Source organism: Phyllobates terribilis, unplaced genomic scaffold (assembly GCF_046119375.1).
Source record: "Phyllobates terribilis strain yellow unplaced genomic scaffold, ASM4611937v1 Scaffold_169__1_contigs__length_4117513, whole genome shotgun sequence".
In the NCBI taxonomy this organism is placed as follows: Eukaryota; Metazoa; Chordata; class Amphibia; order Anura; family Dendrobatidae; genus Phyllobates; species Phyllobates terribilis.
In genome coordinates this window covers 2,060,067-2,084,547 of record NW_027362929.1, presented here as the reverse complement: position 1 = coordinate 2,084,547, position 24,481 = coordinate 2,060,067, and the positions used below count along the sequence as shown (strand labels likewise).

The 24,481-nt window shown below is 45.3% G+C and overlaps 18 non-coding genes and 1 pseudogene across 18 annotated transcripts; all 19 read left to right on the top strand.

The window, feature by feature from the left end:
- The first annotated feature begins 671 nt into the window (after nucleotides 1–671).
- Nucleotides 672–862, top strand: LOC141210372 (U2 spliceosomal RNA). The gene has a single exon (XR_012280543.1). It is a non-coding gene; the product is annotated as a U2 spliceosomal RNA (small nuclear RNA).
- A 1,121-nt stretch (nucleotides 863–1,983) lies between these two features.
- LOC141208828 (U2 spliceosomal RNA) lies at nucleotides 1,984–2,174 on the top strand. The gene has a single exon (XR_012279041.1). It is a non-coding gene; the product is annotated as a U2 spliceosomal RNA (small nuclear RNA).
- Nucleotides 2,175–3,295: 1,121 nt separating this feature from the next.
- Nucleotides 3,296–3,411, top strand: LOC141210768 (U2 spliceosomal RNA; annotated as a pseudogene).
- Nucleotides 3,412–3,935: 524 nt separating this feature from the next.
- LOC141210534 (U2 spliceosomal RNA) lies at nucleotides 3,936–4,117 on the top strand. The gene has a single exon (XR_012280698.1). It is a non-coding gene; the product is annotated as a U2 spliceosomal RNA (small nuclear RNA).
- A 1,121-nt stretch (nucleotides 4,118–5,238) lies between these two features.
- LOC141210045 (U2 spliceosomal RNA) lies at nucleotides 5,239–5,429 on the top strand. The gene has a single exon (XR_012280225.1). It is a non-coding gene; the product is annotated as a U2 spliceosomal RNA (small nuclear RNA).
- A 1,121-nt stretch (nucleotides 5,430–6,550) lies between these two features.
- LOC141208827 (U2 spliceosomal RNA) lies at nucleotides 6,551–6,741 on the top strand. Its single transcript, XR_012279040.1, has one exon. It is a non-coding gene; the product is annotated as a U2 spliceosomal RNA (small nuclear RNA).
- Nucleotides 6,742–7,861: 1,120 nt separating this feature from the next.
- On the top strand, nucleotides 7,862–8,052 carry LOC141208826 (U2 spliceosomal RNA). Its single transcript, XR_012279039.1, has one exon. It is a non-coding gene; the product is annotated as a U2 spliceosomal RNA (small nuclear RNA).
- A 1,121-nt stretch (nucleotides 8,053–9,173) lies between these two features.
- Nucleotides 9,174–9,364, top strand: LOC141209986 (U2 spliceosomal RNA). The gene has a single exon (XR_012280169.1). It is a non-coding gene; the product is annotated as a U2 spliceosomal RNA (small nuclear RNA).
- A 1,117-nt stretch (nucleotides 9,365–10,481) lies between these two features.
- LOC141208825 (U2 spliceosomal RNA) lies at nucleotides 10,482–10,672 on the top strand. Its single transcript, XR_012279038.1, has one exon. It is a non-coding gene; the product is annotated as a U2 spliceosomal RNA (small nuclear RNA).
- Nucleotides 10,673–11,789: 1,117 nt separating this feature from the next.
- Nucleotides 11,790–11,980, top strand: LOC141208823 (U2 spliceosomal RNA). Its single transcript, XR_012279036.1, has one exon. It is a non-coding gene; the product is annotated as a U2 spliceosomal RNA (small nuclear RNA).
- A 1,126-nt stretch (nucleotides 11,981–13,106) lies between these two features.
- Nucleotides 13,107–13,297, top strand: LOC141208822 (U2 spliceosomal RNA). The gene has a single exon (XR_012279035.1). It is a non-coding gene; the product is annotated as a U2 spliceosomal RNA (small nuclear RNA).
- A 1,120-nt stretch (nucleotides 13,298–14,417) lies between these two features.
- LOC141210282 (U2 spliceosomal RNA) lies at nucleotides 14,418–14,608 on the top strand. Its single transcript, XR_012280455.1, has one exon. It is a non-coding gene; the product is annotated as a U2 spliceosomal RNA (small nuclear RNA).
- Nucleotides 14,609–15,729: 1,121 nt separating this feature from the next.
- Nucleotides 15,730–15,920, top strand: LOC141210446 (U2 spliceosomal RNA). The gene has a single exon (XR_012280614.1). It is a non-coding gene; the product is annotated as a U2 spliceosomal RNA (small nuclear RNA).
- Nucleotides 15,921–17,041: 1,121 nt separating this feature from the next.
- On the top strand, nucleotides 17,042–17,232 carry LOC141210341 (U2 spliceosomal RNA). The gene has a single exon (XR_012280513.1). It is a non-coding gene; the product is annotated as a U2 spliceosomal RNA (small nuclear RNA).
- A 1,118-nt stretch (nucleotides 17,233–18,350) lies between these two features.
- On the top strand, nucleotides 18,351–18,541 carry LOC141208821 (U2 spliceosomal RNA). The gene has a single exon (XR_012279034.1). It is a non-coding gene; the product is annotated as a U2 spliceosomal RNA (small nuclear RNA).
- A 1,122-nt stretch (nucleotides 18,542–19,663) lies between these two features.
- On the top strand, nucleotides 19,664–19,854 carry LOC141210469 (U2 spliceosomal RNA). The gene has a single exon (XR_012280637.1). It is a non-coding gene; the product is annotated as a U2 spliceosomal RNA (small nuclear RNA).
- A 1,120-nt stretch (nucleotides 19,855–20,974) lies between these two features.
- LOC141209961 (U2 spliceosomal RNA) lies at nucleotides 20,975–21,165 on the top strand. The gene has a single exon (XR_012280145.1). It is a non-coding gene; the product is annotated as a U2 spliceosomal RNA (small nuclear RNA).
- Nucleotides 21,166–22,288: 1,123 nt separating this feature from the next.
- LOC141208820 (U2 spliceosomal RNA) lies at nucleotides 22,289–22,479 on the top strand. Its single transcript, XR_012279033.1, has one exon. It is a non-coding gene; the product is annotated as a U2 spliceosomal RNA (small nuclear RNA).
- Nucleotides 22,480–23,600: 1,121 nt separating this feature from the next.
- LOC141210006 (U2 spliceosomal RNA) lies at nucleotides 23,601–23,791 on the top strand. The gene has a single exon (XR_012280188.1). It is a non-coding gene; the product is annotated as a U2 spliceosomal RNA (small nuclear RNA).
- The last annotated feature ends 690 nt before the right edge of the window (nucleotides 23,792–24,481 follow it).

Sequence of the window (24,481 nt, the reverse complement as noted above, 5' to 3'; positions counted from 1 at the left end):
CGCTTAAAATTTCTTTTTTGGTTTGCTACAATGCCTTTTCTGAAACGTTGTCTCCCTCTGCTGGAACACTGACTTCTTTCATTTAATGCCTGCAGACTATAAAAGAGAAACCAACCCAAAAAGTTTGGTTGATTAGTCTGTGGCATTCTTTTAAACTGTTGCTTATGGCGGTCTCTGTGAGCTTCTCAGTGACATTCAGCCATCCAGGTATCCCGCCTGCAGTAGACGGAATGTGGCAATGGAACGCTGGCTGCGCGTGTCATAATAGGCTCTGAGCCTTTATATACCTGCGCACAGCAGCAGCCACCTTCAGTCTGCTGCTGGACAGCCAGCAGCAGCAGCAGCAGGAGAGGTAATTAATCAGCAACCCTCCTGCTTAGGGTAGACAGCTGCTCGTTCCACCCCCCCCCCGCCTTAATTGGTTCTCCTCCCTTCCAACGGTGTTGAGGCGGGTGGGAACAGCCGGGGGTTGAGGGTACTGTGCTAAAAGAGGTGGAGTTATGCAGATCTAAAACGCGTGGATTGCAGCAGCAGCAAGCCGAAAAGTGCAGGCATGTGAGGGATCTAGAGGTTGACAGCATGTCTTCTTAACGGGAGTCCAGGTGGCCATCTCCACAAATGGACTTTTCAGAATCCTTGGGTGGCACCGTAGTCGGAAACCAATTCTGGTTATCGCTTCTCGGCCTTTTGGCTAAGATCAAGTGTAGTATCTGTTCTTATCAGTTTAATATCTGATACGTCCCCTATCTGGGGACCATATATTAAATGGATTTTTAGAACAGGGAGATGGAAAAAGAACTTGCTCTGTCCACTCCACGCATTGACCTGGTATTGCAGTATCTCCAGGACCGGTGCACCTCTTCTTTAATGCAGTTTCTAAAATCAGAAAGAATTGAATTCAATGCTTTTTGTTCATTTTGCTTGTTTGTCGGATTTTGGGATGGACTCTTTGGCTTTGCTTTTCTTCTCCTCATTGGATTTTTCATGTTAAAAGTTGCAGAAGCCAGATGACAAGCTCATTTTGGTTCAACTTCAGCAACTGTGCATTGCATTGCCATGTAATGTAATGTAATGCAATGCTATCTATCTAGCTCTCCCTCTATACTTCCTTTTGGATAAACAGACATATTAGGCAAGCATTTTGGAGCTTTCACCTAAATAACTACAGGTGGTGAGATAAGCTGCACAATATAATTGACCTTTCGGTATATTGTTGCACACACACCATCTATTTAGCAAATGCCCTTGTTATCAACAGCAGCCTTTTAAACTCACCTGAGCTAACAGGTATGTGAGCTGGTTACTCTGCTGCGCTTAAAATTTCTTTTTTGGTTTGCTACAATGCCTTTTCTGAAACGTTGTCTCCCTCTGCTGGAACACTGACTTCTTTCATTTAATGCCTGCAGACTATAAAAGAGAAACCAACCCAAAAAGTTTGGTTGATTAGTCTGTGGCATTCTTTTAATCTGTTGCTTATGGCGGTCTCTGTGAGCTTCTCAGTGACATTCAGCCATCCAGGTATCCCGCCTGCAGTAGACGGAATGTGGCAATGGAACGCTGGCTGCGCGTGTCATAATAGGCTCTGAGCCTTTATATACCTGCGCACAGCAGCAGCCACCTTCAGTCTGCTGCTGGACAGCCAGCAGCAGCAGCAGCAGGAGAGGTAATTAATCAGCAACCCTCCTGCTAAGGGTAGACAGCTGCTCGTTCCACCCCCCCCCCCGCCTTAATTGGTTCTCCTCCCTTCCAACGGTGTTGAGGCGGGTGGGAACAGCCGGGGGTTGAGGGTACTGTGCTAAAAGAGGTGGAGTTATGCAGATCTAAAACGCGTGGATTGCAGCAGCAGCAAGCCGAAAAGTGCAGGCATGTGAGGGATCTAGAGGTTGACAGCATGTCTTCTTAACGGGAGTCCAGGTGGCCATCTCCACAAATGGACTTTTCAGAATCCTTGGGTGGCACCGTAGTCGGAAACCAATTCTGGTTATCGCTTCTCGGCCTTTTGGCTAAGATCAAGTGTAGTATCTGTTCTTATCAGTTTAATATCTGATACGTCCCCTATCTGGGGACCATATATTAAATGGATTTTTAGAACAGGGAGATGGAAAAAGAGCTTGCTCTGTCCACTCCACGCATTGACCTGGTATTGCAGTATCTCCAGGACCGGTGCACCCCTTCTTTAATGCAGTTTCTAAAATCAGAAAGAATTGAATTCAATGCTTTTTGTTCATTTTGCTTGTTTGTCGGATTTTGGGATGGACTCTTTGGCTTTGCTTTTCTTCTCCTCATTGGATTTTTCATGTTAAAAGTTGCAGAAGCCAGATGACAAGCTCATTTTGGTTCAACTTCAGCAACTGTGCATTGCATTGCCATGTAATGTAATGTAATGCAATGCTATCTATCTAGCTCTCCCTCTATACTTCCTTTTGGATAAACAGACATATTAGGCAAGCATTTTGGAGCTTTCACCTAAATAACTACAGGTGGTGAGATAAGCTGCACAATATAATTGACCTTTCAGTATATTGTTGCACACACACCATCTATTTAGCAAATGCCCTTGTTATCAACAGCAGCCTTTTAAACTCACCTGAGCTAACAGGTATGTGAGCTGGTTACTCTGCTGCGCTTAAAATTTCTTTTTTGGTTTGCTACAATGCCTTTTCTGAAACGTTGTCTCCCTCTGCTGGAACACTGACTTCTTTCATTTAATGCCTGCAGACTATAAAAGAGAAACCAACCCAAAAAGTTTGGTTGATTAGTCTGTGGCATTCTTTTAAACTGTTGCTTATGGCGGTCTCTGTGAGCTTCTCAGTGACATTCAGCCATCCAGGTATCCCGCCTGCAGTAGACGGAATGTGGCAATGGAACGCTGGCTGCGCGTGTCATAATAGGATCTGAGCCTTTATATACCTGCGCACAGCAGCAGCCACCTTCAGTCTGCTGCTGGACAGCCAGCAGCAGCAGCAGCAGGAGAGGTAATTAATCAGCAACCCTCCTGCTAAGGGTAGACAGCTGCTCGTTCCACCCCCCCCCCCGCCTTAATTGGTTCTCCTCCCTTCCAACGGTGTTGAGGCGGGTGGGAACAGCCGGGGGTTGAGGGTACTGTGCTAAAAGAGGTGGAGTTATGCAGATCTAAAACGCGTGGATTGCAGCAGCAGCAAGCCGAAAAGTGCAGGCATGTGAGGGATCTAGAGGTTGACAGCATGTCTTCTTAACGGGAGTCCAGGTGGCCATCTCCACAAATGGACTTTTCAGAATCCTTGGGTGGCACCGTAGTCGGAAACCAATTCTGGTTATCGCTTCTCGGCCTTTTGGCTAAGATCAAGTGTAGTATCTTTTGAAAAGGCAGTTTTGTCCTTGGGCTGCCCTAGTAAATTGATGCATATTACACACTGGTTTGGTGCACTTGTTAGTACGCCAGGTGGCTCATAGAGTTATCTGATGGAAAACATGGCCCTCCAGGATCGAAGTCACTAGGCTGGGTAAGTGTGAGGGCTTTGGAGCAATGTGCCCCAGGAGTAGGCGCCCTGGTGGGAGTCCAAGCTTACTGGGACTGGGAACCCCAGAAAGACTTGGCTTCGTAGCACGCCGCACCTTTGCCAATCATACTTTCTGAGCAACCCCCCCTATTCCTGGCCTCCGGGCTAGGAAGGGGAATTTTTATAAACCCGGTCGGAGGTCCGGTCAGCTTTGCCCTGAGAAACCAACACAGGCTCCAGCTCCACTAGGGTGGCAGCCTAGATGGAAGCTGGGAGCACGAAAACGGCTCTTCTCCGGCTTCGGCTAGGGAGAGCATCGGAGATCCCTGACCCTCGCTGTGGCCTTCTGGCTCGGAGGGATGGGGATGGTTTATTGGGGACCCTCTCCTCCGGGAAGGGTCCACATGAATCCTCGCCTCGTGCGCTGTTTTGGTGTGACTTCGGTCACATTTTTCAGTGCCTTGGATGCAGCTTCAATCAAAAAATCTGTTCTTATCAGTTTAATATCTGATACGTCCCCTATCTGGGGACCATATATTAAATGGATTTTTAGAACAGGGAGATGGAAAAAGAGCTTGCTCTGTCCACTCCACGCATTGACCTGGTATTGCAGTATCTCCAGGACCGGTGCACCCCTTCTTTAATGCAGTTTCTAAAATCAGAAAGAATTGAATTCAATGCTTTTTGTTCATTTTGCTTGTTTGTCGGATTTTGGGATGGACTCTTTGGCTTTGCTTTTCTTCTCCTCATTGGATTTTTCATGTTAAAAGTTGCAGAAGCCAGATGACAAGCTCATTTTGGTTCAACTTCAGCAACTGTGCATTGCATTGCCATGTAATGTAATGTAATGCAATGCTATCTATCTAGCTCTCCCTCTATACTTCCTTTTGGATAAACAAACATATTAGGCAAGCATTTTGGAGCTTTCACCTAAATAACTACAGGTGGTGAGATAAGCTGCACAATATAATTGACCTTTCAGTATATTGTTGCACACACACCATCTATTTAGCAAATGCCCTTGTTATCAACAGCAGCCTTTTAAACTCACCTGAGCTAACAGGTATGTGAGCTGGTTACTCTGCTGCGCTTAAAATTTCTTTTTTGGTTTGCTACAATGCCTTTTCTGAAACGTTGTCTCCCTCTGCTGGAACACTGACTTCTTTCATTTAATGCCTGCAGACTATAAAAGAGAAACCAACCCAAAAAGTTTGGTTGATTAGTCTGTGGCATTCTTTTAAACTGTTGCTTATGGCGGTCTCTGTGAGCTTCTCAGTGACATTCAGCCATCCAGGTATCCCGCCTGCAGTAGACGGAATGTGGCAATGGAACGCTGGCTGCGCGTGTCATAATAGGCTCTGAGCCTTTATATACCTGCGCACAGCAGCAGCCACCTTCAGTCTGCTGCTGGACAGCCAGCAGCAGCAGCAGCAGGAGAGGTAATTAATCAGCAACCCTCCTGCTGAGGGTAGACAGCTGCTCGTTCCACCCACCCCCGCGCCTTAATTGGTTCTCCTCCCTTCCAACGGTGTTGAGGCGGGTGGGAACAGCCAGGGGTTGAGGGTACTGTGCTAAAAGAGGTGGAGTTATGCAGATCTAAAACGCGTGGATTGCAGCAGCAGCAAGCCGAAAAGTGCAGGCATGTGAGGGATCTAGAGGTTGACAGCATGTCTTCTTAACGGGAGTCCAGGTGGCCATCTCCACAAATGGACTTTTCAGAATCCTTGGGTGGCACCGTAGTCGGAAACCAATTCTGGTTATCGCTTCTCGGCCTTTTGGCTAAGATCAAGTGTAGTATCTGTTCTTATCAGTTTAATATCTGATACGTCCCCTATCTGGGGACCATATATTAAATGGATTTTTAGAACAGGGAGATGGAAAAAGAGCTTGCTCTGTCCACTTCACGCATTGACCTGGTATTGCAGTATCTCCAGGACCGGTGCACCCCTTCTTTAATGCAGTTTCTAAAATCAGAAAGAATTGAATTCAATGCTTTTTGTTCATTTTGCTTGTTTGTCGGATTTTGGGATGGACTCTTTGGCTTTGCTTTTCTTCTCCTCATTGGATTTTTCATGTTAAAAGTTGCAGAAGCCAGATGACAAGCTCATTTTGGTTCAACTTCAGCAACTGTGCATTGCATTGCCATGTAATGTAATGTAATGCAATGCTATCTATCTAGCTCTCCCTCTATACTTCCTTTTGGATAAACAGACATATTAGGCAAGCATTTTGGAGCTTTCACCTAAATAACTACAGGTGGTGAGATAAGCTGCACAATATAATTGACCTTTCAGTATATTGTTGCACACACACCATCTATTTAGCAAATGCCCTTGTTATCAACAGCAGCCTTTTAAACTCACCTGAGCTAACAGGTATGTGAGCTGGTTACTCTGCTGCGCTTAAAATTTCTTTTTTGGTTTGCTACAATGCCTTTTCTGAAACGTTGTCTCCCTCTGCTGGAACACTGACTTCTTTCATTTAATGCCTGCAGACTATAAAAGAGAAACCAACCCAAAAAGTTTGGTTGATTAGTCTGTGGCATTCTTTTAAACTGTTGCTTATGGCGGTCTCTGTGAGCTTCTCAGTGACATTCAGCCATCCAGGTATCCCGCCTGCAGTAGACGGAATGTGGCAATGGAACGCTGGCTGCGCGTGTCATAATAGGCTCTGAGCCTTTATATACCTGCGCACAGCAGCAGCCACCTTCAGTCTGCTGCTGGACAGCCAGCAGCAGCAGCAGCAGGAGAGGTAATTAATCAGCAACCCTCCTGCTAAGGGTAGACAGCTGCTCGTTCCACCCCCCCCCCCGCCTTAATTGGTTCTCCTCCCTTCCAACGGTGTTGAGGCGGGTGGGAACAGCCGGGGGTTGAGGGTACTGTGCTAAAAGAGGTGGAGTTATGCAGATCTAAAACGCGTGGATTGCAGCAGCAGCAAGCCGAAAAGTGCAGGCATGTGAGGGATCTAGAGGTTGACAGCATGTCTTCTTAACGGGAGTCCAGGTGGCCATCTCCACAAATGGACTTTTCAGAATCCTTGGGTGGCACCGTAGTCGGAAACCAATTCTGGTTATCGCTTCTCGGCCTTTTGGCTAAGATCAAGTGTAGTATCTGTTCTTATCAGTTTAATATCTGATACGTCCCCTATCTGGGGACCATATATTAAATGGATTTTTAGAACAGGGAGATGGAAAAAGAGCTTGCTCTGTCCACTCCACGCATTGACCTGGTATTGCAGTATCTCCAGGACCGGTGCACCCCTTCTTTAATGCAGTTTCTAAAATCAGAAAGAATTGAATTCAATGCTTTTTGTTCATTTTGCTTGTTTGTCGGATTTTGGGATGGACTCTTTGGCTTTGCTTTTCTTCTCCTCATTGGATTTTTCATGTTAAAAGTTGCAGAAGCCAGATGACAAGCTCATTTTGGTTCAACTTCAGCAACTGTGCATTGCATTGCCATGTAATGTAATGTAATGCAATGCTATCTATCTAGCTCTCCCTCTATACTTCCTTTTGGATAAACAGACATATTAGGCAAGCATTTTGGAGCTTTCACCTAAATAACTACAGGTGGTGAGATAAGCTGCACAATATAATTGACCTTTCAGTATATTGTTGCACACACACCATCTATTTAGCAAATGCCCTTGTTATCAACAGCAGCCTTTTAAACTCACCTGAGCTAACAGGTATGTGAGCTGGTTACTCTGCTGCGCTTAAAATTTCTTTTTTGGTTTGCTACAATGCCTTTTCTGAAACGTTGTCTCCCTCTGCTGGAACACTGACTTCTTTCATTTAATGCCTGCAGACTATAAAAGAGAAACCAACCCAAAAAGTTTGGTTGATTAGTCTGTGGCATTCTTTTAAACTGTTGCTTATGGCGGTCTCTGTGAGCTTCTCAGTGACATTCAGCCATCCAGGTATCCCGCCTGCAGTAGACGGAATGTGGCAATGGAACGCTGGCTGCGCGTGTCATAATAGGCTCTGAGCCTTTATATACCTGCGCACAGCAGCAGCCACCTTCAGTCTGCTGCTGGACAGCCAGCAGCAGCAGCAGCAGGAGAGGTAATTAATCAGCAACCCTCCTGCTAAGGGTAGACAGCTGCTCGTTCCACCCCCCCCCCGCCTTAATTGGTTCTCCTCCCTTCCAACGGTGTTGAGGCGGGTGGGAACAGCCGGGGGTTGAGGGTACTGTGCTAAAAGAGGTGGAGTTATGCAGATCTAAAACGCGTGGATTGCAGCAGCAGCAAGCCGAAAAGTGCAGGCATGTGAGGGATCTAGAGGTTGACAGCATGTCTTCTTAACGGGAGTCCAGGTGGCCATCTCCACAAATGGACTTTTCAGAATCCTTGGGTGGCACCGTAGTCGGAAACCAATTCTGGTTATCGCTTCTCGGCCTTTTGGCTAAGATCAAGTGTAGTATCTGTTCTTATCAGTTTAATATCTGATACGTCCCCTATCTGGGGACCATATATTAAATGGATTTTTAGAACAGGGAGATGGAAAAAGAGCTTGCTCTGTCCACTCCACGCATTGACCTGGTATTGCAGTATCTCCAGGACCGGTGCACCCCTTCTTTAATGCAATTTCTAAAATCAGAAAGAATTGAATTCAATGCTTTTTGTTCATTTTGCTTGTTTGTCGGATTTTGGGATGGACTCTTTGGCTTTGCTTTTCTTCTCCTCATTGGATTTTTCATGTTAAAAGTTGCAGAAGCCAGATGACAAGCTCATTTTGGTTCAACTTCAGCAACTGTGCATTGCATTGCCATGTAATGTAATGTAATGCAATGCTATCTATCTAGCTCTCCCTCTATACTTCCTTTTGGATAAACAGACATATTAGGCAAGCATTTTGGAGCTTTCACCTAAATAACTACAGGTGGTGAGATAAGCTGCACAATATAATTGACCTTTCAGTATATTGTTGCACACACACCATCTATTTAGCAAATGCCCTTGTTATCAACAGCAGCCTTTTAAACTCACCTGAGCTAACAGGTATGTGAGCTGGTTACTCTGCTGCGCTTAAAATTTCTTTTTTGGTTTGCTACAATGCCTTTTCTGAAACGTTGTCTCCCTCTGCTGGAACACTGACTTCTTTCATTTAATGCCTGCAGACTATAAAAGAGAAACCAACCCAAAAAGTTTGGTTGATTAGTCTGTGGCATTCTTTTAAACTGTTGCTTATGGCGGTCTCTGTGAGCTTCTCAGTGACATTCAGCCATCCAGGTATCCCGCCTGCAGTAGACGGAATGTGGCAATGGAACGCTGGCTGCGCGTGTCATAATAGGCTCTGAGCCTTTATATACCTGCGCACAGCAGCAGCCACCTTCAGTCTGCTGCTGGACAGCCAGCAGCAGCAGCAGCAGGAGAGGTAATTAATCAGCAACCCTCCTGCTAAGGGTAGACAGCTGCTCGTTCCACCCCCCCCCCCGCCTTAATTGGTTCTCCTCCCTTCCAACGGTGTTGAGGCGGGTGGGAACAGCCGGGGGTTGAGGGTACTGTGCTAAAAGAGGTGGAGTTATGCAGATCTAAAACGCGTGGATTGCAGCAGCAGCAAGCCGAAAAGTGCAGGCATGTGAGGGATCTAGAGGTTGACAGCATGTCTTCTTAACGGGAGTCCAGGTGGCCATCTCCACAAATGGACTTTTCAGAATCCTTGGGTGGCACCGTAGTCGGAAACCAATTCTGGTTATCGCTTCTCGGCCTTTTGGCTAAGATCAAGTGTAGTATCTGTTCTTATCAGTTTAATATCTGATACGTCCCCTATCTGGGGACCATATATTAAATGGATTTTTAGAACAGGGAGATGGAAAAAGAGCTTGCTCTGTCCATTCCACGCATTGACCTGGTATTGCAGTATCTCCAGGACCGGTGCACCCCTTCTTTAATGCAGTTTCTAAAATCAGAAAGAATTGAATTCAATGCTTTTTGTTCATTTTGCTTGTTTGTCGGATTTTGGGATGGACTCTTTGGCTTTGCTTTTCTTCTCCTCATTGGATTTTTCATGTTAAAAGTTGCAGAAGCCAGATGACAAGCTCATTTTGGTTCAACTTCAGCAACTGTGCATTGCATTGCCATGTAATGTAATGTAATGCAATGCTATCTATCTAGCTCTCCCTCTATACTTCCTTTTGGATAAACAGACATATTAGGCAAGCATTTTGGAGCTTTCACCTAAATAACTACAGGTGGTGAGATAAGCTGCACAATATAATTGACCTTTCAGTATATTGTTGCACACACACCATCTATTTAGCAAATGCCCTTGTTATCAACAGCAGCCTTTTAAACTCACCTGAGCTAACAGGTATGTGAGCTGGTTACTCTGCTGCGCTTAAAATTTCTTTTTTGGTTTGCTACAATGCCTTTTCTGAAACGTTGTCTCCCTCTGCTGGAACACTGACTTCTTTCATTTAATGCCTGCAGACTATAAAAGAGAAACCAACCCAAAAAGTTTGGTTGATTAGTCTGTGGCATTCTTTTAAACTGTTGCTTATGGCGGTCTCTGTGAGCTTCTCAGTGACATTCAGCCATCCAGGTATCCCGCCTGCAGTAGACGGAATGTGGCAATGTAACGCTGGCTGCGCGTGTCATAATAGGCTCTGAGCCTTTATATACCTGCGCACAGCAGCAGCCACCTTCAGTCTGCTGCTGGACAGCCAGCAGCAGCAGCAGGAGAGGTAATTAATCAGCAACCCTCCTGCTAAGGGTAGACAGCTGCTCGTTCCACCCCCCCCCCGCCTTAATTGGTTCTCCTCCCTTCCAACGGTGTTGAGGCGGGTGGGAACAGCCGGGGGTTGAGGGTACTGTGCTAAAAGAGGTGGAGTTATGCAGATCTAAAACGCGTGGATTGCAGCAGCAGCAAGCCGAAAAGTGCAGGCATGTGAGGGATCTAGAGGTTGACAGCATGTCTTCTTAACGGGAGTCCAGGTGGCCATCTCCACAAATGGACTTTTCAGAATCCTTGGGTGGCACCGTAGTCGGAAACCAATTCTGGTTATCGCTTCTCGGCCTTTTGGCTAAGATCAAGTGTAGTATCTGTTCTTATCAGTTTAATATCTGATACGTCCCCTATCTGGGGACCATATATTAAATGGATTTTTAGAACAGGGAGATGGAAAAAGAGCTTGCTCTGTCCACTCCACGCATTGACCTGGTATTGCAGTATCTCCAGGACCGGTGCACCCCTTCTTTAATGCAGTTTCTAAAATCAGAAAGAATTGAATTCAATGCTTTTTGTTCATTTTGCTTGTTTGTCGGATTTTGGGATGGACTCTTTGGCTTTGCTTTTCTTCTCCTCATTGGATTTTTCATGTTAAAAGTTGCAGAAGCCAGATGACAAGCTCATTTTGGTTCAACTTCAGCAACTGTGCATTGCATTGCCATGTAATGTAATGTAATGCAATGCTATCTATCTAGCTCTCCCTCTATACTTCCTTTTGGATAAACAGACATATTAGGCAAGCATTTTGGAGCTTTCACCTAAATAACTACAGGTGGTGAGATAAGCTGCACAATATAATTGACCTTTCAGTATATTGTTGCACACACACCATCTATTTAGCAAATGCCCTTGTTATCAACAGCAGCCTTTTAAACTCACCTGAGCTAACAGGTATGTGAGCTGGTTACTCTGCTGCGCTTAAAATTTCTTTTTTGGTTTGCTACAATGCCTTTTCTGAAACGTTGTCTCCCTCTGCTGGAACACTGACTTCTTTCATTTAATGCCTGCAGACTATAAAAGAGAAACCAACCCAAAAAGTTTGGTTGATTAGTCTGTGGCATTCTTTTAAACTGTTGCTTATGGCGGTCTCTGTGAGCTTCTCAGTGACATTCAGCCATCCAGGTATCCCGCCTGCAGTAGACGGAATGTGGCAATTTAACGCTGGCTGCGCGTGTCATAATAGGCTCTGAGCCTTTATATACCTGCGCACAGCAGCAGCCACCTTCAGTCTGCTGCTGGACAGCCAGCAGCAGCAGCAGGAGAGGTAATTAATCAGCAACCCTCCTGCTAAGGGTAGACAGCTGCTCGTTCCACCCCCCCCCCGCCTTAATTGGTTCTCCTCCCTTCCAACGGTGTTGAGGCGGGTGGGAACAGCCGGGGGTTGAGGGTACTGTGCTAAAAGAGGTGGAGTTATGCAGATCTAAAACGCGTGGATTGCAGCAGCAGCAAGCCGAAAAGTGCAGGCATGTGAGGGATCTAGAGGTTGACAGCATGTCTTCTTAACGGGAGTCCAGGTGGCCATCTCCACAAATGGACTTTTCAGAATCCTTGGGTGGCACCGTAGTCGGAAACCAATTCTGGTTATCGCTTCTCGGCCTTTTGGCTAAGATCAAGTGTAGTATCTGTTCTTATCAGTTTAATATCTGATACGTCCCCTATCTGGGGACCATATATTAAATGGATTTTTAGAACAGGGAGATGGAAAAAGAGCTTGCTCTGTCCACTCCACGCATTGACCTGGTATTGCAGTATCTCCAGGACCGGTGCACCCCTTCTTTAATGCAGTTTCTAAAATCAGAAAGAATTGAATTCAATGCTTTTTGTTCATTTTGCTTGTTTGTCGGATTTTGGGATGGACTCTTTGGCTTTGCTTTTCTTCTCCTCATTGGATTTTTCATGTTAAAAGTTGCAGAAGCCAGATGACAAGCTCATTTTGGTTCAACTTCAGCAACTGTGCATTGCATTGCCATGTAATGTAATGTAATGCAATGCTATCTATCTAGCTCTCCCTCTATACTTCCTTTTGGATAAACAGACATATTAGGCAAGCATTTTGGAGCTTTCACCTAAATAACTACAGGTGGTGAGATAAGCTGCACAATATAATTGACCTTTCAGTATATTGTTGCACACACACCATCTATTTAGCAAATGCCCTTGTTATCAACAGCAGCCTTTTAAACTCACCTGAGCTAACAGGTATGTGAGCTGGTTACTCTGCTGCGCTTAAAATTTCTTTTTTGGTTTGCTACAATGCCTTTTCTGAAACGTTGTCTCCCTCTGCTGGAACACTGACTTCTTTCATTTAATGCCTGCAGACTATAAAAGAGAAACCAACCCAAAAAGTTTGGTTGATTAGTCTGTGGCATTCTTTTAAACTGTTGCTTATGGCGGTCTCTGTGAGCTTCTCAGTGACATTCAGCCATCCAGGTATCCCGCCTGCAGTAGACGGAATGTGGCAATGGAACGCTGGCTGCGCGTGTCATAATAGGCTCTGAGCCTTTATATACCTGCGCACAGCAGCAGCCACCTTCAGTCTGCTGCTGGACAGCCAGCAGCAGCAGCAGCAGCAGGAGAGGTAATTAATCAGCAACCCTCCTGCTAAGGGTAGACAGCTGCTCGTTCCACCCCCCCCCCCCCGCCTTAATTGGTTCTCCTCCCTTCCAACGGTGTTGAGGCGGGTGGGAACAGCCGGGGGTTGAGGGTACTGTGCTAAAAGAGGTGGAGTTATGCAGATCTAAAACGCGTGGATTGCAGCAGCAGCAAGCCGAAAAGTGCAGGCATGTGAGGGATCTAGAGGTTGACAGCATGTCTTCTTAATGGGAGTCCAGGTGGCCATCTCCACAAATGGACTTTTCAGAATCCTTGGGTGGCACCGTAGTCGGAAACCAATTCTGGTTATCGCTTCTCGGCCTTTTGGCTAAGATCAAGTGTAGTATCTGTTCTTATCAGTTTAATATCTGATACGTCCCCTATCTGGGGACCATATATTAAATGGATTTTTAGAACAGGGAGATGGAAAAAGAGCTTGCTCTGTCCACTCCACGCATTGACCTGGTATTGCAGTATCTCCAGGACCGGTGCACCCCTTCTTTAATGCAATTTCTAAAATCAGAAAGAATTGAATTCAATGCTTTTTGTTCATTTTGCTTGTTTGTCGGATTTTGGGATGGACTCTTTGGCTTTGCTTTTCTTCTCCTCATTGGATTTTTCATGTTAAAAGTTGCAGAAGCCAGATGACAAGCTCATTTTGGTTCAACTTCAGCAACTGTGCATTGCATTGCCATGTAATGTAATGTAATGCAATGCTATCTATCTAGCTCTCCCTCTATACTTCCTTTTGGATAAACAGACATATTAGGCAAGCATTTTGGAGCTTTCACCTAAATAACTACAGGTGGTGAGATAAGCTGCACAATATAATTGACCTTTCAGTATATTGTTGCACACACACCATCTATTTAGCAAATGCCCTTGTTATCAACAGCAGCCTTTTAAACTCACCTGAGCTAACAGGTATGTGAGCTGGTTACTCTGCTGCGCTTAAAATTTCTTTTTTGGTTTGCTACAATGCCTTTTCTGAAACGTTGTCTCCCTCTGCTGGAACACTGACTTCTTTCATTTAATGCCTGCAGACTATAAAAGAGAAACCAACCCAAAAAGTTTGGTTGATTAGTCTGTGGCATTCTTTTAAACTGTTGCTTATGGCGGTCTCTGTGAGCTTCTCAGTGACATTCAGCCATCCAGGTATCCCGCCTGCAGTAGACGGAATGTGGCAATGGAACGCTGGCTGCGCGTGTCATAATAGGCTCTGAGCCTTTATATACCTGCGCACAGCAGCAGCCACCTTCAGTCTGCTGCTGGACAGCCAGCAGCAGCAGCAGCAGGAGAGGTAATTAATCAGCAACCCTCCTGCTAAGGGTAGACAGCTGCTCGTTCCACCCCCCCCCCGCCTTAATTGGTTCTCCTCCCTTCCAACGGTGTTGAGGCGGGTGGGAACAGCCGGGGGTTGAGGGTACTGTGCTAAAAGAGGTGGAGTTATGCAGATCTAAAACGCGTGGATTGCAGCAGCAGCAAGCCGAAAAGTGCAGGCATGTGAGGGATCTAGAGGTTGACAGCATGTCTTCTTAACGGGAGTCCAGGTGGCCATCTCCACAAATGGACTTTTCAGAATCCTTGGGTGGCACCGTAGTCGGAAACCAATTCTGGTTATCGCTTCTCGGCCTTTTGGTTAAGATCAAGTGTAGTATCTGTTCTTATCAGTTTAATATCTGATACGTCCCCTATCTGGGGACCATATATTAAATGGATTTTTAGAACAGGGAGATGGAAAAAGAGCTTGCTCTGTCCACTCCACGCATTGACCTGGTATTGCAGTATCTCCAGGACCGGTGCACCCCTTCTTTAATGCAGTTTCTAAAATCAGAAAGAATTGAATTCAATGCTTTTTGTTCATTTTGCTTGTTTGTCGGATTTTGGGATGGACTCTTTGGCTTTGCTTTTCTTCTCCTCATTGGATTTTTCATGTTAAAAGTTGCAGAAGCCAGATGACAAGCTCATTTTGGTTCAACTTCAGCAACTGTGCATTGCATTGCCATGTAATGTAATGTAATGCAATGCTATCTATCTAGCTCTCCCTCTATACTTCCTTTTGGATAAACAGACATATTAGGCAAGCATTTTGGAGCTTTCACCTAAATAACTACAGGTGGTGAGATAAGCTGCACAATATAATTGACCTTTCAGTATATTGTTGCACACACACCATCTATTTAGCAAATGCCCTTGTTATCAACAGCAGCCTTTTAAACTCACCTGAGCTAACAGGTATGTGAGCTGGTTACTCTGCTGCGCTTAAAATTTCTTTTTTGGTTTGCTACAATGCCTTTTCTGAAACGTTGTCTCCCTCTGCTGGAACACTGACTTCTTTCATTTAATGCCTGCAGACTATAAAAGAGAAACCAACCCAAAAAGTTTGGTTGATTAGTCTGTGGCATTCTTTTAAACTGTTGCTTATGGCGGTCTCTGTGAGCTTCTCAGTGACATTCAGCCATCCAGGTATCCCGCCTGCAGTAGACGGAATGTGGCAATGGAACGCTGGCTGCGCGTGTCATAATAGGCTCTGAGCCTTTATATACCTGCGCACTGCAGCAGCCACCTTCAGTCTGCTGCTGGACAGCCAGCAGCAGCAGCAGCAGGAGAGGTAATTAATCAGCAACCCTCCTGCTAAGGGTAGACAGCTGCTCGTTCCACCCCCCCCCCCGCCTTAATTGGTTCTCCTCCCTTCCAACGGTGTTGAGGCGGGTGGGAACAGCCGGGGGTTGATGGTACTGTGCTAAAAGAGGTGGAGTTATGCAGATCTAAAACGCGTGGATTGCAGCAGCAGCAAGCCGAAAAGTGCAGGCATGTGAGGGATCTAGAGGTTGACAGCATGTCTTCTTAACGGGAGTCCAGGTGGCCATCTCCACAAATGGACTTTTCAGAATCCTTGGGTGGCACCGTATTCGGAAACCAATTCTGGTTATCGCTTCTCGGCCTTTTGGCTAAGATCAAGTGTAGTATCTGTTCTTATCAGTTTAATATCTGATACGTCCCCTATCTGGGGACCATATATTAAATGGATTTTTAGAACAGGGAGATGGAAAAACAGCTTGCTCTGTCCACTCCACGCATTGACATGGTATTGCAGTATCTCCAGGACCGGTGCACCCCTTCTTTAATGCAGTTTCTAAAATCAGAAAGAATTGAATTCAATGCTTTTTGTTCATTTTGCTTGTTTGTCGGATTTTGGGATGGACTCTTTGGCTTTGCTTTTCTTCTCCTCATTGGATTTTTCATGTTAAAAGTTGCAGAAGCCAGATGACAAGCTCATTTTGGTTCAACTTCAGCAACTGTGCATTGCATTGCCATGTAATGTAATGTAATGCAATGCTATCTATCTAGCTCTCCCTCTATACTTCCTTTTGGATAAACAGACATATTAGGCAAGCATTTTGGAGCTTTCACCTAAATAACTACAGGTGGTGAGATAAGCTGCACAATATAATTGACCTTTCAGTATATTGTTGCACACACACCATCTATTTAGCAAATGCCCTTGTTATCAACAGCAGCCTTTTAAACTCACCTGAGCTAACAGGTATGTGAGCTGGTTACTCTGCTGCGCTTAAAATTTCTTTTTTGGTTTGCTACAATGCCTTTTCTGAAACGTTGTCTCCCTCTGCTGGAACACTGACTTCTTTCATTTAATGCCTGCAGACTATAAAAGAGAAACCAACCCAAAAAGTTTGGTTGATTAGTCTGTGGCATTCTTTTAAACTGTTGCTTATGGCGGTCTCTGTGAGCTTCTCAGTGACATTCAGCCATCCAGGTATCCCGCCTGCAGTAGACGGAATGTGGCAATGGAACGCTGGCTGCGCGTGTCATAAAAGGCTCTGAGCCTTTATATACCTGCGCACAGCAGCAGCCACCTTCAGTCTGCTGCTGGACAGCCAGCAGCAGCAGCAGCAGGAGAGGTAATTAATCAGCAACCCTCCTGCTAAGGGTAGACAGCTGCTCGTTCCACCCCCCCCCCCGCCTTAATTGGTTCTCCTCCCTTCCAACGGTGTTGAGGCGGGTGGGAACAGCCGGGGGTTGAGGGTACTGTGCTAAAAGAGGTGGAGTTATGCAGATCTAAAACGCGTGGATTGCAGCAGCAGCAAGCCGAAAAGTGCAGGCATGTGAGGGATCTAGAGGTTGACAGCATGTCTTCTTAACGGGAGTCCAGGTGGCCATCTCCACAAATGGACTTTTCAGAATCCTTGGGTGGCACCGTAGTCGGAAACCAATTCTGGTTATCGCTTCTCGGCCTTTTGGCTAAGATCCAGTGTAGTATCTGTTCTTATCAGTTTAATATCTGATACGTCCTCTATCTGGGGACCATATATTAAATGGATTTTTAGAACAGGGAGATGGAAAAAGAGCTTGCTCTGTCCACTCCACGCATTGACCTGGTATTGCAGTATCTCCAGGACCGGTGCACCCCTTCTTTAATGCAGTTTCTAAAATCAGAAAGAATTGAATTCAATGCTTTTTGTTCATTTTGCTTGTTTGTCGGATTTTGGGATGGACTCTTTGGCTTTGCTTTTCTTCTCCTCATTGGATTTTTCATGTTAAAAGTTGCAGAAGCCAGATGACAAGCTCATTTTGGTTCAACTTCAGCAACTGTGCATTGCATTGCCATGTAATGTAATGTAATGCAATGCTATCTATCTAGCTCTCCCTCTATACTTCCTTTTGGATAAACAGACATATTAGGCAAGCATTTTGGAGCTTTCACCTAAATAACTACAGGTGGTGAGATAAGCTGCACAATATAATTGACCTTTCAGTATATTGTTGCACACACACCATCTATTTAGCAAATGCCCTTGTTATCAACAGCAGCCTTTTAAACTCACCTGAGCTAACAGGTATGTGAGCTGGTTACTCTGCTGCGCTTAAAATTTCTTTTTTGGTTTGCTACAATGCCTTTTCTGAAACGTTGTCTCCCTCTGCTGGAACACTGACTTCTTTCATTTAAAGCCTGCAGACTATAAAAGAGAAACCAACCCAAAAAGTTTGGTTGATTAGTCTGTGGCATTCTTTTAAACTGTTGCTTATGGCGGTCTCTGTGAGCTTCTCAGTGACATTCAGCCATCCAGGTATCCCGCCTGCAGTAGACGGAATGTGGCAATGGAACGCTGGCTGCGCGTGTCATAATAGGCTCTGAGCCTTTATATACCTGCGCACAGCAGCAGCCACCTTCAGTCTGCTGCTGGACAGCCAGCAGCAGCAGCAGCAGGAGAGGTAATTAATCAGCAACCCTCCTGCTAAGGGTAGACAGCTGCTCGTTCCACCCCCCCCGCCTTAATTGGTTCTCCTCCCTTCCAACGGTGTTGAGGCGGGTGGGAACAGCCGGGGGTTGAGGGTACTGTGCTAAAAGAGGTGGAGTTATGCAGATCTAAAACGCGTGGATTGCAGCAGCAGCAAGCCGAAAAGTGCAGGCATGTGAGGGATCTAGAGGTTGACAGCATGTCTTCTTAACGGGAGTCCAGGTGGCCATCTCCACAAATGGACTTTTCAGAATCCTTGGGTGGCACCGTAGTCGGAAACCAATTCTGGTTATCGCTTCTCGGCCTTTTGGCTAAGATCAAGTGTAGTATCTGTTCTTATCAGTTTAATATCTGATACGTCCCCTATCTGGGGACCATATATTAAATGGATTTTTAGAACAGGGAGATGGAAAAAGAGCTTGCTCTGTCCACTCCACGCATTGACCTGGTATTGCAGTATCTCCAGGACCGGTGCACCCCTTCTTTAATGCAGTTTCTAAAATCAGAAAGAATTGAATTCAATGCTTTTTGTTCATTTTGCTTGTTTGTCGGATTTTGGGATGGACTCTTTGGCTTTGCTTTTCTTCTCCTCATTGGATTTTTCATGTTAAAAGTTGCAGAAGCCAGATGACAAGCTCATTTTGGTTCAACTTCAGCAACTGTGCATTGCATTGCCATGTAATGTAATGTAATGCAATGCTATCTATCTAGCTCTCCCTCTATACTTCCTTTTGGATAAACAGACATATTAGGCAAGCATTTTGGAGCTTTCACCTAAATAACTACAGGTGGTGAGATAAGCTGCACAATATAATTGACCTTTCAGTATATTGTTGCACACACACCATCTATTTAGCAAATGCCCTTGTTATCAACAGCAGCCTTTTAAACTCACCTGAGCTAACAGGTATGTGAGCTGGTTACTCTGCTGCGCTTAAAATTTCTTTTTTGGTTTGCTACAATGCCTTTTCTGAAACGTTGTCTCCCTCTGCTGGAACACTGACTTCTTTCATTTAATGCCTGCAGACTATAAAAGAGAAACCAACCCAAAAAGTTTGGTTGATTAGTCTGTGGCATTCTTTTAAACTGTTGCTTATGGCGGTCTCTGTGAGCTTCTCAGTGACATTCAGCCATCCAGGTATCCCGCCTGCAGTAGACGGAATGTGGCAATGGAACGCTGGCTGCGCGTGTCATAATAGGCTCTGAGCCTTTATATACCTGCGCACAGCAGCAGCCACCTTCAGTCTGCTGCTGGACAGCCAGCAGCAGCAGCAGCAGGAGAGGTAATTAATCAGCAACCCTCCTGCTAAGGGTAGACAGCTGCTCGTTCCACCCCCCCCCCCCGCCTTAATTGGTTCTCCTCCCTTCCAACGGTGTTGAGGCGGGTGGGAACAGCCGGGGGTTGAGGGTACTGTGCTAAAAGAGGTGGAGTTATGCAGATCTAAAACGCGTGGATTGCAGCAGCAGCAAGCCGAAAAGTGCAGGCATGTGAGGGATCTAGAGGTTGACAGCATGTCTTCTTAACGGGAGTCCAGGTGGCCATCTCCACAAATGGACTTTTCAGAATCCTTGGGTGGCACCGTAGTCGGAAACCAATTCTGGTTATCGCTTCTCGGCCTTTTGGCTAAGCTCAAGTGTAGTATCTGTTCTTATCAGTTTAATATCTGATACGTCCCCTATCTGGGGACCATATATTAAATGGATTTTTAGAACAGGGAGATGGAAAAAGAGCTTGCTCTGTCCACTCCACGCATTGACCTGGTATTGCAGTATCTCCAGGACCGGTGCACCCCTTCTTTAATGCAGTTTCTAAAATCAGAAAGAATTGAATTCAATGCTTTTTGTTCATTTTGCTTGTTTGTCGGATTTTGGGATGGACTCTTTGGCTTTGCTTTTCTTCTCCTCATTGGATTTTTCATGTTAAAAGTTGCAGAAGCCAGATGACAAGCTCATTTTGGTTCAACTTCAGCAACTGTGCATTGCATTGCCATGTAATGTAATGTAATGCAATGCTATCTATCTAGCTCTCCCTCTATACTTCCTTTTGGATAAACAGACATATTAGGCAAGCATTTTGGAGCTTTCACCTAAATAACTACAGGTGGTGAGATAAGCTGCACAATATAATTGACCTTTCAGTATATTGTTGCACACACACCATCTATTTAGCAAATGCCCTTGTTATCAACAGCAGCCTTTTAAACTCACCTGAGCTAACAGGTATGTGAGCTGGTTACTCTGCTGCGCTTAAAATTTCTTTTTTGGTTTGCTACAATGCCTTTTCTGAAACGTTGTCTCCCTCTGCTGGAACACTGACTTCTTTCATTTAATGCCTGCAGACTATAAAAGAGAAACCAACCCAAAAAGTTTGGTTGATTAGTCTGTGGCATTCTTTTAAACTGTTGCTTATGGCGGTCTCTGTGAGCTTCTCAGTGACATTCAGCCATCCAGGTATCCCGCCTGCAGTAGACGGAATGTGGCAATGGAACGCTGGCTGCGCGTGTCATAATAGGCTCTGAGCCTTTATATACCTGCGCACAGCAGCAGCCACCTTCAGTCTGCTGCTGGACAGCCAGCAGCAGCAGCAGCAGGAGAGGTAATTAATCAGCAACCCTCCTGCTAAGGGTAGACAGCTGCTCGTGCCACCCCCCCCCCGCCTTAATTGGTTCTCCTCCCTTCCAACGGTGTTGAGGCGGGTGGGAACAGCCGGGGGTTGAGGGTACTGTGCTAAAAGAGGTGGAGTTATGCAGATCTAAAACGCGTGGATTGCAGCAGCAGCAAGCCGAAAAGTGCAGGCATGTGAGGGATCTAGAGGTTGACAGCATGTCTTCTTAACGGGAGTCCAGGTGGCCATCTCCACAAATGGACTTTTCAGAATCCTTGGGTGGCACCGTAGTCGGAAACCAATTCTGGTTATCGCTTCTCGGCCTTTTGGCTAAGATCAAGTGTAGTATCTGTTCTTATCAGTTTAATATCTGATACGTCCCCTATCTGGGGACCATATATTAAATGGATTTTTAGAACAGGGAGATGGAAAAAGAGCTTGCTCTGTCCACTCCTCGCATTGACCTGGTATTGCAGTATCTCCAGGACCGGTGCACCCCTTCTTTAATGCAGTTTCTAAAATCAGAAAGAATTGAATTCAATGCTTTTTGTTCATTTTGCTTGTTTGTCGGATTTTGGGATGGACTCTTTGGCTTTGCTTTTCTTCTCCTCATTGGATTTTTCATGTTAAAAGTTGCAGAAGCCAGATGACAAGCTCATTTTGGTTCAACTTCAGCAACTGTGCATTGCATTGCCATGTAATGTAATGTAATGCAATGCTATCTATCTAGCTCTCCCTCTATACTTCCTTTTGGATAAACAGACATATTAGGCAAGCATTTTGGAGCTTTCACCTAAATAACTACAGGTGGTGAGATAAGCTGCACAATATAATTGACCTTTCAGTATATTGTTGCACACACACCATCTATTTAGCAAATGCCCTTGTTATCAACAGCAGCCTTTTAAACTCACCTGAGCTAACAGGTATGTGAGCTGGTTACTCTGCTGCGCTTAAAATTTCTTTTTTGGTTTGCTACAATGCCTTTTCTGAAACGTTGTCTCCCTCTGCTGGAACACTGACTTCTTTCATTTAATGCCTGCAGACTATAAAAGAGAAACCAACCCAAAAAGTTTGGTTGATTAGTCTGTGGCATTCTTTTAAACTGTTGCTTATGGCGGTCTCTGTGAGCTTCTCAGTGACATTCAGCCATCCAGGTATCCCGCCTGCAGTAGACGGAATGTGGCAATGGAACGCTGGCTGCGCGTGTCATAATAGGCTCTGAGCCTTTATATACCTGCGCACAGCAGCAGCCACCTTCAGTCTGCTGCTGGACAGCCAGCAGCAGCAGCAGCAGGAGAGGTAATTAATCAGCAACCCTCCTGCTAAGGGTAGACAGCTGCTCGTTCCACCCCCCCCCCCCCGCCTTAATTGGTTCTCCTCCCTTCCAACGGTGTTGAGGCGGGTGGGAACAGCCGGGGGTTGAGGGTACTGTGCTAAAAGAGGTGGAGTTATGCAGATCTAAAACGCGTGGATTGCAGCAGCAGCAAGCCGAAAAGTGCAGGCATGTGAGGGATCTAGAGGTTGACAGCATGTCTTCTTAACGGGAGTCCAGGTGGCCATCTCCACAAATGGACTTTTCAGAATCCTTGGGGGGCACCGTAGTCGGAAACCAATTCTGGTTATCGCTTCTCGGCCTTTTGGCTAAGATCAAGTGTAGTATCTGTTCTTATCAGTTTAATATCTGATACGTCCCCTATCTGGGGACCATATATTAAATGGATTTTTAGAACAGGGAGATGGAAAAAGAGCTTGCTCTGTCCACTCCACGCATTGACCTGGTATTGCAGTATCTCCAGGACCGGTGCACCCCTTCTTTAATGCAGTTTCTAAAATCAGAAAGAATTGAATTCAATGCTTTTTGTTCATTTTGCTTGTTTGTCGGATTTTGGGATGGACTCTTTGGCTTTGCTTTTCTTCTCCTCATTGGATTTTTCATGTTAAAAGTTGCAGAAGCCAGATGACAAGCTCATTTTGGTTCAACTTCAGCAACTGTGCATTGCATTGCCATGTAATGTAATGTAATGCAATGCTATCTATCTAGCTCTCCCTCTATACTTCCTTTTGGATAAACAGACATATTAGGCAAGCATTTTGGAGCTTTCACCTAAATAACTACAGGTGGTGAGATAAGCTGCACAATATAATTGACCTTTCAGTATATTGTTGCACACACACCATCTATTTAGCAAATGCCCTTGTTATCAACAGCAGCCTTTTAAACTCACCTGAGCTAACAGGTATGTGAGCTGGTTACTCTGCTGCGCTTAAAATTTCTTTTTTGGTTTGCTACAATGCCTTTTCTGAAACGTTGTCTCCCTCTGCTGGAACACTGACTTCTTTCATTTAATGCCTGCAGACTATAAAAGAGAAACCAACCCAAAAAGTTTGGTTGATTAGTCTGTGGCATTCTTTTAAACTGTTGCTTATGGCGGTCTCTGTGAGCTTCTCAGTGACATTCAGCCATCCAGGTATCCCGCCTGCAGTAGACGGAATGTGGCAATGGAACGCTGGCTGCGCGTGTCATAATAGGCTCTGAGCCTTTATATACCTGCGCACAGCAGCAGCCACCTTCAGTCTGCTGCTGGACAGCCAGCAGCAGCAGCAGCAGGAGAGGTAATTAATCAGCAACCCTCCTGCTAAGGGTAGACAGCTGCTCGTTCCACCCCCCCCCCCGCCTTAATTGGTTCTCCTCCCTTCCAACGGTGTTGAGGCGGGTGGGAACAGCCGGGGGTTGAGGGTACTGTGCTAAAAGAGGTGGAGTTATGCAGATCTAAAACGCGTGGATTGCAGCAGCAGCAAGCCGAAAAGTGCAGGCATGTGAGGGATCTAGAGGTTGACAGCATGTCTTCTTAACGGGAGTCCAGGTGGCCATCTCCACAAATGGACTTTTCAGAATCCTTGGGTGGCACCGTAGTCGGAAACCAATTCTGGTTATCGCTTCTCGGCCTTTTGGCTAAGATCAAGTGTAGTATCTGTTCTTATCAGTTTAATATCTGATACGTCCCCTATCTGGGGACCATATATTAAATGGATTTTTAGAACAGGGAGATGGAAAAAGAGCTTGCTCTGTCCACTCCACGCATTGACCTGGCATTGCAGTATCTCCAGGACCGGTGCACCCCTTCTTTAATGCAGTTTCTAAAATCAGAAAGAATTGAATTCAATGCTTTTTGTTCATTTTGCTTGTTTGTCGGATTTTGGGATGGACTCTTTGGCTTTGCTTTTCTTCTCCTCATTGGATTTTTCATGTTAAAAGTTGCAGAAGCCAGATGACAAGCTCATTTTGGTTCAACTTCAGCAACTGTGCATTGCATTGCCATGTAATGTAATGTAATGCAATGCTATCTATCTAGCTCTCCCTCTATACTTCCTTTTGGATAAACAGACATATTAGGCAAGCATTTTGGAGCTTTCACCTAAATAACTACAGGTGGTGAGATAAGCTGCACAATATAATTGACCTTTCAGTATATTGTTGCACACACACCATCTATTTAGCAAATGCCCTTGTTATCAACAGCAGCCTTTTAAACTCACCTGAGCTAACAGGTATGTGAGCTGGTTACTCTGCTGCGCTTAAAATTTCTTTTTTGGTTTGCTACAATGCCTTTTCTGAAACGTTGTCTCCCTCTGCTGGAACACTGACTTCTTTCATTTAATGCCTGCAGACTATAAAAGAGAAACCAACCCAAAAAGTTTGGTTGATTAGTCTGTGGCATTCTTTTAAACTGTTGCTTATGGCGGTCTCTGTGAGCTTCTCAGTGACATTCAGCCATCCAGGTATCCCGCCTGCAGTAGACGGAATGTGGCAATG